The 11,402-nt window shown below is 39.7% G+C and overlaps 1 long non-coding RNA gene across 1 annotated transcript in view; it reads left to right on the top strand.

Annotated features, from left to right (window-relative positions):
• LOC125484247 overlaps positions 1-10,639 on the top strand; it is a 16,600-nt gene extending 5,961 nt beyond the window's left edge. Inside the window, exon 3 of the long non-coding RNA XR_007263086.1 lies at positions 7,855-10,639. This is a non-coding gene — a long non-coding RNA (uncharacterized LOC125484247). The remainder of the gene's footprint in view (positions 1-7,854) is intronic.
• The last annotated feature ends 763 nt before the right edge of the window (positions 10,640-11,402 follow it).

The following is an 11,402-nucleotide window of genomic DNA, read 5'->3' as shown; positions in this document are numbered from 1 at the left end:
TTTTCTGATGAAGGGTCTAGGCCCGAAACGTCAGCCTCTCTGCTCCTATGATGCTGCTTGGCCTGCTGTGTTCATCCAGCCCTGCACCTTGTTGTCTCGGATTCTCCAGCATCTGCAGTTCCTACTATCTCTGGTTTGAATTATGTTATTTTGCCTTTAAACCGAGAAGTCAGTTGACGTATGCTTGCATGCATTATTTAGGAATGCTGTATAAAGAATATTCTGTTCCTCATAGTAAGCATTCTAATCCAACCCAATAATACATGGTATCTTCTGACAGCAATTGGAATGTGTCTATTTGATAATTGGGAGTGATTAGAAGACTGTCATTTAACAAGATATTCAAACAGCAACCATAAACTGAAAAAGGAACACCTAAGATATTCTGCATCCTCTCATGGGGATAGGTTGAACTCTGAACAATGGTTCCCTCACTATTGCACAGCTATTAAAATCTAATTATTGGGGAATCCCAGTGCAATTCCACCTCTAATAACTTCATGGTATATTGTAGTAGAGTACAAATCGAGCTATAGTTGTAGGACAAGATTGTCAGGTATTATTTATAAATACAAACCATTTACTAGTAAATACTCAAAAGTTGTTTTGTCTGACATTTTTCATTAAGCCTTACAAAAAGGCATTTTTTTAAGCACCCATGACTAAAATTGCACTAAGTCATAAATTATACGTCTTCTTTCAAACTTATAAGAGATCAATAGACACCTGAGACATTTAACTCAACCATGTAACACATCCCAATACAATTCATGAACTTTTTGGAACTGTTGAATGATTTCCTTTAACTGAAATGAGTCTCTTACAGACCTCGAAAGATTTAATGTTTCTCATACTGTAGCAGGAACTGCAGATCAATTTACCGTTCTCCGTCTGTTCCTGGCCCCAAAACCAGAATCAACATCACTATCGCTACAACCAATAACAAAGGAACTGTCAGCTGCTTGAATAGTGTGGGGGTCCCTAGGGCCTTATCAGTTATATGATGTTGTCATCCTTATTTAAAAGCTGATGGCAAAAGGCTTTCAGTGTTAAATGTCCTGTCTATAAGAATCTGCAAAGTATATTATTTTGAAGAACAAAGATACATTGTTGGCAAGGCCAACGGAAGATGAAATAACTCATAATTGCCGGAGCATCTTTTTTGTCAGACAAAGGGCTCATTGTCGAGGTATTAATAACCATTTCTCTTGCAAAAATACATGTTGAGTTATGTAGAGGGTACAGTGAAGTGATCTGGCTTATTTAATCAAAGCTGGCTTGAGGCTTGCATTGCTGGGGCCTCAACAATTATTCCTCAAGTGAACAGGCTTCTTAACTCATGTGTAAAAAAAAAATTTGTTGGCTTGATGTTCACTGCCTTCTTGTGTTGCTTTATTCTTCTCTCATGTACTAGTTCTTTAATCGTACCTTGTTAAAAGTTCTCTATCATAATTCAGCAAAATTGTTGAAGTCAATTTCATGTCAGTATAGACTTTTTCTTTCTATATTTATTAGTGTAGCACCATAGTGCAAAGACCAATAAACTCCAAGAGGCAACGCTGTCATGAATTTTATATCTGAATAAATTTTACTGAATCACCACTCTAAGCAAAAAAAAAATGTTTGAAGTTTTAAATATTTTGTTTAACTGTTAATAAAGAGGGGACATAAGTCAGATAAAGTAGGTTTCTGAATAATTGATCTTCATTGAAAAATCAACCTTCATTTGTTAAGTTTGGGTATTCTGATAATAGAAAAAAATAATAAAATTAGTAAAAAATTAATAATAAGTGTATGTGACCCAGGGATATCGCTGCAAATGTCTTTTGTACATGGGATGTTCATTGTAATTGTCAGTTTTTAAAACTTTTATTTTATATTTCAGTCATGTCAAGCCCTTGTCCACACCTTAAGTCACAGACTCATTATGACAGTGAGTTGTGAATAAGGTACCCAGAGTTAACTCAATAGTCTGAAAAAAAATTGTTTCAAATGCTTTGCTGGTATCAAATGGCAGGACTGGTGACAAGCCACAATTGGTTCCAATGTTTTGCTATAGGTGCCTTTGTTAAACCTCATTTCTGTTATCAAAACATATATATTCCTTCATTGTCCTAGTGGGTACAAGTCTCTGCCAACAACAATCTCAGCTGAACCTCATAGTTCAAATGATCCCAGGCTCAGGCCTTTCTTTGTGCCAAGTTAGTTGATCATGTCTGATGCAGCAATCAAGACAAAAGACCTGAATTTGCTGTGATAAAACTACGGGTGATTGCAGCAAGGGAGCCTGTCAATGGGATTTACAGACAATCAGGTAGTCTATTTCCTGCTGTCAGGGTTCTCCGCTTTTTTGAAAGAAATTTCCCCTGAAAATCCTTGTATGGAGTGGATGTCCCACCAGAAGCCGGCAGCTCGTCAACTGGCAATTTAAGGGCCCCAATAGGCCGAAGGGAGGGTGGTTAATTGACATCTTATTCACCCAGTGGCAGCTCAGTAATAGGCAGAAAGGCAATGGGGTAGGGATGTATTTTATCCCTTTTTGAAGTAAAACACAGACAATATATTTTGATATTAGAAAGACACTAAGAATTTCTTCATTGTCATATTTTCATGCATTGTTGAGATTTATCAGTGACTCATCCACTTTTCTTCAGATTTACCATTGCTGGCTATTTTCTCAATCTCCCTAAGAAATTGTCAACAGTCTTATCTAGTTCCGACCTCAAGTTCAGAAATTCATATTGGTGAATCCAATGTTTTGACTTGGGCTGCAGATGTGAATTGAATTTCTTGAACTATTTTTCTGGATTTTTATTGTTGTTTTCCTTTTGTTCCCAGCTATAGGAAAGATCTAAACATTTCCCTCCTGTCCACAAAAACATGTAGATGACCCTTTCCTTTCTACTTGCGTCTTTTAGAATGTTAGTTCCTCCCAATTCACCGTGAGCTGGAACTGAACATTCATTGCTGTGGTTCTGGCGTTTTTATGTTTGTCTGATTCATTCAGACTTCTCCTCTTCCTCTGACACTGACTTGAATTTTTTTTTAATCTAATTCATCACTTAATTTGTTTTGTCACAATCACCTACTGCCACATTGTAATGTTTTATGTTCACAAATTTTTAAAAGAATGAACACTGTTTCACATAGATTCTGAGGCTGACATTAAATCTATTTCTCAGAACTCACAAAATACTGTGGAATAATACGTTATTGTTTTGAACACTGACTGTACTGCAGTGGTGAGTGATGTGGCATGCATTTACATGTATACATGTGCATAACAATACGGTTCCTAAATATTTTCCAACAATATAACAATACAACACCTGCCTCTACTTTTAAACTGACTGCTCTCTGCCTCCTCCTCAGGCCTCCTTAGCAGACCCAAACAAGCTTGTTTCCTAGTCCTCCAGCATCAATTCATGTGGGTGGAGTTTGTGGGGAGCAAACCTCTTATAGAAACTAGGAGCCATTTGACTCTATGAGCTTGCTCCACCATTCAAAATGATAATGGCTGATCAACAAATTCAACATTATATTCCCATTTATTCTCCATATACTTTGATGTCTTCAATAGCTAAAACTTTATCAATCTCTTTCTTGAATATGCAATTATAAGACTGACCCATTTGGTGTATTTGAAGGTGGAGGGACCCATAATATAAAATGAGTAACTAGCCCACTAGCTCTGCATAACCTGTACAAAAAGCTCTAATTGGAAAAGACCAGTTTACGATATTGCTTTCTATTAACAATGCCAGAACACATAAGGCCATGAATACACAAACGAAGATCCAAACAGCTAGTCTTTAGTTAAATCAGGAGAAAAGCAGCATGATTGATGTCATGATATAGCAACAAAATAATGCGCATCAGATATGGAGAATGATATGCAAGTTCATGCATTAAAAAATGTCTGAACGCATCATATACCAAAACAGAGAAATTTACTCAACCATTCAGATCATGTAGGTGAGAAATAAGTCAACAACCATAAATTTGAAGTGGAAGTTTGAAACTGGAGCAAATACGAACATATCAACATATGACTTAGGAGCAAACATAGGCCATTCGGCCCTTCAAGCCCAGTCCACCATTCTAAAATGTCATGGCTGATCTGATTGTGTTCCAATTCCACATTCTCATCTGTCGCTGATATCCTTTGACTTTCTTGCCAATTTATCTCTGCTTTAAAAATATCTTACAAGCAAAATATTATCATCCTACTCAAAATATACAGTAAAATCATCCCCGAAAATCTGGAATAAAATGCTTAGCAAAGGAAAGACAACAAATGACATCATGCTAATGGCATAAATTGCAACTGACATTCAACAGCTAGGAATGATCCAAATCAGAGGGACAAAGGAATTGTACATTCCACATGATTGAAACAGTCCTACTATCCTGGCATTAAGCAGTTGGAAAGAGCTGCACATTATCTCAGTAAACCGTGAGATGAAGAAGGCGACACTGAGGGTTAAAGGCAGAAAACCCACTGAAAGTTGCCCTCCAATCAGAAGCAAGAAACATCTTCTGTAAAGGTATCCAAAGAGTTTTGAGAGCTCTTGGGATGCTTTGAAGATGTTGAGTATCACATGTCTATTGGTCTAGAGACAAAATCTTCCCCATGTAAAGTACTAACAGAGGTCAAAGGAAAGATTGAAAAGTGCTCCTAGGTATGGAAGAAAGGTAATTGATTGAATGAAACAGGGACCATACAGATTGGGTAAATTCTGGGACTCTGAGAAAAGACTTGAGAAGTCAAAGGAATGGGTTGCAGTCAATTATTAAAATCCTCAAATCCTATACTGAAACACATAAATCATACAATCCCTACAGTGTGGAAGCAGGCCATTTGGCCCATCAAGTCCACACCGACCCTCTGAAGAGCATCACACCCACTCCCCACCCTATCCCTGTAACCCTGCATTTCTCATGGCTAACCCACCTAGACCGCACATCCCTGGACACTTGAGCAATTTAGCATGGCCAATCCACCTAACCTGCACATCTTTGGACCGTGGGAGGAAACTGGAGCACCTGGAGGAAACCCACGCAGACACAGGGAGAATGTACAAACTCTACACAGACAGTCACTCTGAGGGTGGAATCAAACTCAGGTCCCTGATGCTGTGAAGCAGCAGTGCAAATCATTGACAGAAAAGGAAAGAGAAACAGTTCAGAGAGTTCAAGGAAGTAAAAACTTCCAGAGCCTTCCAGCACTCTAAGATGAAAATCTAGCACAAGAGAGTAAATTCTATGTGGGAAATACTGACGGCTGAGCAGGACATAACGTGGTATGGGACAAAAAGAACATTTGGGACAGAAACAGCATGCAGTTAGCAGAGGAGACATCCAGGAGGCAGATCCTCAACCTTCAGTACAAACCTCACAGCATGTGTTTTAATTAGAGAAGAACATGAGATGAAAAGAATGACCATGCTGAGTTCAGGCAGCAGTTTAGTGTACTGCAGACAAAGTTCAATATGGCATCACAGTCAGAGAATGATTTCCTAGAGACTCATATTAAACTGTGAGAAATGTTGGAATATTTAAAAGAGGAAATATGAAATGCAACATAAGCAAGCAAAAATCAAAATCATTTAAATATGAATTAACAGTCAAATTATATTCAATACAAACTACAAGTCAGAATTTAACTAGCTGCTACATCAGAGATAGATCTGACAGGCATACTGGCAGTTCCATTGACACTTATAATACCACATTCAGAAACAAAGGAATACAATATTGTTTGTGCAAAGTGTCATTTTTGTTGAGTTTTATGGAGGTTCATTGCAGTCTCAGTCAACTGGAAGAATGCCCAGAAGCCTGGAGCAATGCCGAGCCACACTCACTCTATCTCAGCTGCTATAACACCTCCTACCAAGGCTCACACACCTATTAGTCTCACGAGTGCATGCAACTTCTTCCCTCACTTGTTCTTACCCACTCAACTACCTCACATAACCAAACCTACTTGGTCTTTGTGCTGCCTGCTTACTCATTCATTCACTCACTCAATACCTCACTTGCAATAGCACTAACAGCTGTGCCACCCATTTGAAGCACATGCAGTGTGCTACATACAGTACTGCCATACAGTACAGGTATGAGATTTACACAACATGGTGATATGCAGCACCAAGTCTATCCCCTTGACTGATAACTGCTAATAACCATGTTGTCATAGATATGTAAAGCATGGAAACAGACCCTTCAGTCCAACTTGTCCTTGCCAACCAGATATCCTAAATTAATCTAGTCCCATTTGCCAGAATTTAGCCAATATCCCTCTAGACTTGTCCTATTTATATGTTCATCCAAATGCCTTTTAAATGTTGTAATTGTACCAACCTCCACCACTTCCCCTGGCAGCTCATTCCATACAAACAACGCTGCATGAAAATGTTGCCCGGGTCCCTTTTAAATCTTTCCTCTCTCACCTTAAACCAATATCCTCTAGTTTTGGACTCCCCTACCCTAGGAAAAAGACCTTTGCTATTCACCCTATCCATACCCCTCATGATTTTATAAACCTTTACAAGGTCACCCCTCAGCCTCCAATGCTGCAAAAATGGCAAGCTTCTGGCATTGTGTCTGTACCAAAAAGCCAAGTTAAGACAGAAATACTCTGCACCTTTTGGCTGTGGTTGAGGGGGCAAAATGATAAAAGGCATGGTAAGACAAGGATGCTGAAAGCATTCAGGTAGGTACTAAGTGAGTAAGCACTAAGAAAACAAGTGGTCAGCCTTTTTCCTAGGGCGGAGGTAGCTCTTACAAGGGGGCATAGTTTTAAAGTGAGTGGAGGCAGATATAGGGGAGACATCAGATGTACGTTCTTTACTCAGACAGTTACTTCCCATTCATCTATACCTCACGCTGCATCAGGAAGGCAACCAACATAATCAAGGACCACTCCGACCCTGGTTATACCCTCTTCCACCCTGTTCCATCGGGCAAAGATATAAAAGCTTTTATACATGTACATACAGATTCAAGAACAGCTTCTTCCCTGCAGTTATCAGACTTTCGAATGGATCCCTTTAATATTCATGTTGATTTCTCACTGCACCTTCTCAGCAGCTGTAACATTGTTTCCTGCACTCCGTTCTGTTACCCTGATGTACTTGCATAGTATGATCTGCCTGTAAAGAATGTAAGACAATACCTTTCACTGTACCTTGGTACACGTGGCAGTAATAAATCAAAACAAATGACAGTATACACTTTCCCATGGATAGGACAAAATACAAGCTTCTTTGCAATTGTTAATTTGTGTTTGCTATATTACAAAATGGTTAAAAATTGATACATTTATAGTGATATATAGCATGTGGGCTGCAGTGGTTCAAGAAGGCAGCTCGTAACCTCCTTCTCAAGGGCAACTAGGGATGGGCAATAAATACATTCCAGCCCAAGATGCCCACATCCCATGAATGAATTAAAAAGAAGAATTATATTATTTTAAAGAAAGGTTGTTACATTATTCAAAAATAGTTGGTGATTATATTGTTTCGTACATGTATGCACGTATATCTGAAATGCCACATCACTCACTACTGTTTTACAGCAGTGTATTAGAGCAGCATTGTATCATCCTGCCACTCACAGTGAGATCCGAGAAATGTATTTAATGTTAGATCCAGTATCTTTGCAAACAGTGTGATTATTTCAAATACTGGGAACTACCAGACACAAAAGGGGGTCTTAATCCATGCCCAGCATGCATGATGGTGTCTCTAGCTTGGTGTTCAGGACTGGCCATATAAGATACAGATGTAATGTAGTGATGGGGAAAGGGAACATGCTTAACCATCAGCTGATGCTATGTGTTCTCCACTACAGGTACTTAAACTCGTAAAAAATAATAAAATCAGCCTGCACCAGGCCTAAACTCCACCTCTGGGAAGGATGAAGTTGTCCAGTCCAAGGCTATACACAGCATCACCTCATACCCTGAACCAGTGCAGATGTATTCACATCCATGGTTTCATGATTAGACTTTAAGTCACAATCTGGTGAGTGTAAAACAGACACATCTTTGCAGTTGATGAAGGTGTGAAAACCAAAGTCTCTGACTGCCGAACGTTGTATAGCAAGCCATTCACATTTCTGTGCAGGTGATATTGCCCCTGGAAATAGCCATCAGAAATCTTATGGAGGTTCGGGGGCAGGGACAGGAACCATCTGGCAGAAATGTGAGAGGCCATCTGCAGCCTTGACAGAAAAGTAGAAGAGTCCACACAAGTCCTGAGGTCTGTCAATGGCTCCAACATTTGAGGGTATAGTTTACTCCATGAAGAAATTAATGATTGTGATGGAGAGCCAGGTTTAACAGAACACTCTGTGACTGTCGCTTATGTGCTCAGACTTGTCTTCCATCACTTTAATCATGGACTACAAAGGCAAAAGGGGAATGAAGCACCACAACTTCCCTTAAGTGCTCCTCCTCCTCCTGAAATCACGGAGGTGCCATTAGGCGCTAATAATGAGGGCAACACCAGCTAGCTACCAGAGGGTCATCTCAGGGCACAGCAAGAGAGTGCTGCTGTTCCTCTTCCCCTCTGCCAATGATGCCATCCCCCACTGCAGGTAAGGCCAAAAACATTGCCCCTGCAGTTGTGCAAATAGGCTTGACATCTTCAGCCTCTCTGACTTTGCCTGTCCATCTGTGGTGCATTCGATTTGACGTTAATGCTTGGCATCTCACCGGCTCCAAATTGTTATCCTCCTGAGCTGCATGATCCTCTTTTTTGGTGTTCTGGTATTGTTGTGCCTGGCATCAGATCACCCTCTACTGATTTCTTCAGGATATGCCAGAGATAGCAGACTCTGGGTGCCCTTAACCGTCTGAAGTGAGCTGCAGAGACGGTAAAAATCTGGTCAGCACAATCTTCGTGATGTCACTTCTGACCTGGGAACTTTTGACAAATGGGGAACACTATTCTTTGCATCATCAACACCCTGGTCTCTACCAACTCCATTATGGACATCTCCATTTCTGATCTGGAGAGATGACTCTTAGTGTTGTCACAGCAATGTTGCTAGGCACTTCCAGATTGACCCTTGATATTGAAACCATCCTTCTTGATCTTTCCTGCATTATCCCTGACCCCCACTTCACCTTCCATATCCTGCCTTCGTTGCCCTTGAGTTACCCATGATCACACATGCTCAGCCTTTGTTTACCCTAGAGCTTCCCCAATATTGTCCATCTGATACACCTGAAACCCTGGATCTCCCTACTGGCATACTTGACCACCCATTTGTAGGTATTGACTTTCCTGTATATTCCAGTTTCTGTCTTCTGTCCTGGACAAGCCCTAAGCCCTAATATGTCCACCACAACTCATTGCTCCCTCCCTCGGTCAGCCATGCCTGGTCACACTTGTGCAGCCATCACCCTGCATCCTTGCTCCCTCAGTCAGCCGTGCCCTGCTCCCCTTGCACATTGTTTAACCAATTCCAATGCATTAATGGCTTCTCTCGCAATTTTCAACAAAGCAACACGTGAAAGAAAAGAAGATCCTACTTAATCCAAAACCATCAGGAAGATGACCTCAGCATCTGAGGATAGAGAGATGGAGTTAATATTTAGAGACCAATGGTTCTGCTTGGAATGAAGAACAGGCAGTTTGGACTCAAAACGTTAATTCTGTTTCTTTCTGCTAGACCTGTGGAGTTTTTCCAGCACTTTCTGTTCTTATTTTGTATCTCCAGCTTCCACAATATTTTATTATATCATGACTACCTTGCCTGCTGCATACCATCTCTAAGCAGTTATGAATCTGAAGGCCTGTAGTTCTAACTTGCTGCAGAGAGAATTGAAAAGGTACCAAATAATCTGACAAAACGTTGTTTTAATGAATACACAGGACATCCTGATGCATGAAAAAGAGGTTCCCATGGCTTGTTCTCTCGCAACCTTCATTCTCTATTTTCATCCTGCTGTTGGGAGCCTGCTATTTTGCATCTTACACCCATCTACTTCTCTTCACATTGCCAGTAGCAGCACAAAATTCCAGCTGAAGACTTCAATTTTATTCGGAATGGAAAGTTGATATTTATTATGATCATGAATTTGAATGATCACGTTTTCAAGATGGTCAGGTTTTATGGGAAATTAGTTCATACGAACACCTTCCTCCTTCAGGCCAAAGGAGACTGCATGGCGACAACAGCTTTGCTGAAAATGGTGTTTGAGATAGGGAAGGAAGAACTGAGTTTTAAAAACAACTACAGAAGTCAAGGTCAAATGCACAGCTCTACAGCTTGGCATAGCAGCATTTCTCACTTTTGCTGTGCCTAGCTGGCATTTTAAAACAATTGAGCAATAGCATTTACTGGTTTCTGAAACATGATTGTTTTAGATTTACAATGACAGTGCTTTCAAAAATTTGACTTATATAACCTCTAAAGGTCATACAATAAAGTCTTCCTCATACCTGACAGAATAAACACATTTCACATAAATCGCCCCAATCTTAAAACCCTGGAATTCAAGCAAACAATCCTTGCCTTTGACAAACATCAAGTCCTTGCTGTTATTGCCTGAGGTGAAGGTGTCTTCACTGATGTTCATATGTTATTTGACCTACTGTTTCACAGAAAATTAATATTAGTAATTTTGATAGAATCCTCATTGAAAATCAGACGAATACGTTTTACTGTTAAAATGTCATTTAATTTTTGTTTAATTTCAAATGTGCCTAAAGCATATATTATATTACAATGCTGTCATCTGAATTTGCTGAAGAATCTAAGAATGATTTTCAAAGGGTGCGAATAGAAAGCAAAACTTGTAAAGAAAATGGCTTCGCAGTTTTTATCATAGTGAAATATTGGGTCTTCAAATTGCCCAGAATTAATTACAGTACAAATCCAAATACCAGAGTCTTCAAAAATGGTCTTCAAAAAGGTCATCACAGATCTCCGATTTAAACATTTCTTCATAGCAATGATATAATTCCTAATGTTGAATGTTAAAAATGATTTTGATACAATTATTGTTATTCAAAGAGTGATTTTAGCCTTTATTAAGGATATCCAGTAACAACTGCCAGAAGATGTCTGGAACATTGTTTCCTCAAAACCGATGGGAGCCTCAACATAGAACATAGAACATAGAACTGTACAGCACAGTACAGGCCCTTCAGCCCACGATGTTGTGCCGAAATTTTACCCTAAACCTAAGTTCTATCTAACCTCCACCCGTACCTTATACTATCATCCATATGCCTATCTAATAGCCACTTAAATGCCCCTAATGAGGTCGACTCCACTACCCTTTCTGGCAATGCATTCCACGCCCCTACCACTCTCTGAGTAAAGAACCTACCTCTGACTTCTCCCCGATATCTACCTCCTATCACTTTAAAACTATGCCCCCTCGT

This window comes from Rhincodon typus, chromosome 10, assembly GCF_021869965.1.
Source record: "Rhincodon typus isolate 14 chromosome 10, sRhiTyp1.1, whole genome shotgun sequence".
In the NCBI taxonomy this organism is placed as follows: domain Eukaryota; kingdom Metazoa; phylum Chordata; class Chondrichthyes; order Orectolobiformes; family Rhincodontidae; genus Rhincodon; species Rhincodon typus.
Note: the sequence above shows the minus strand (reverse complement) of the source record. Positions and strands in the feature narration are given on the sequence as shown.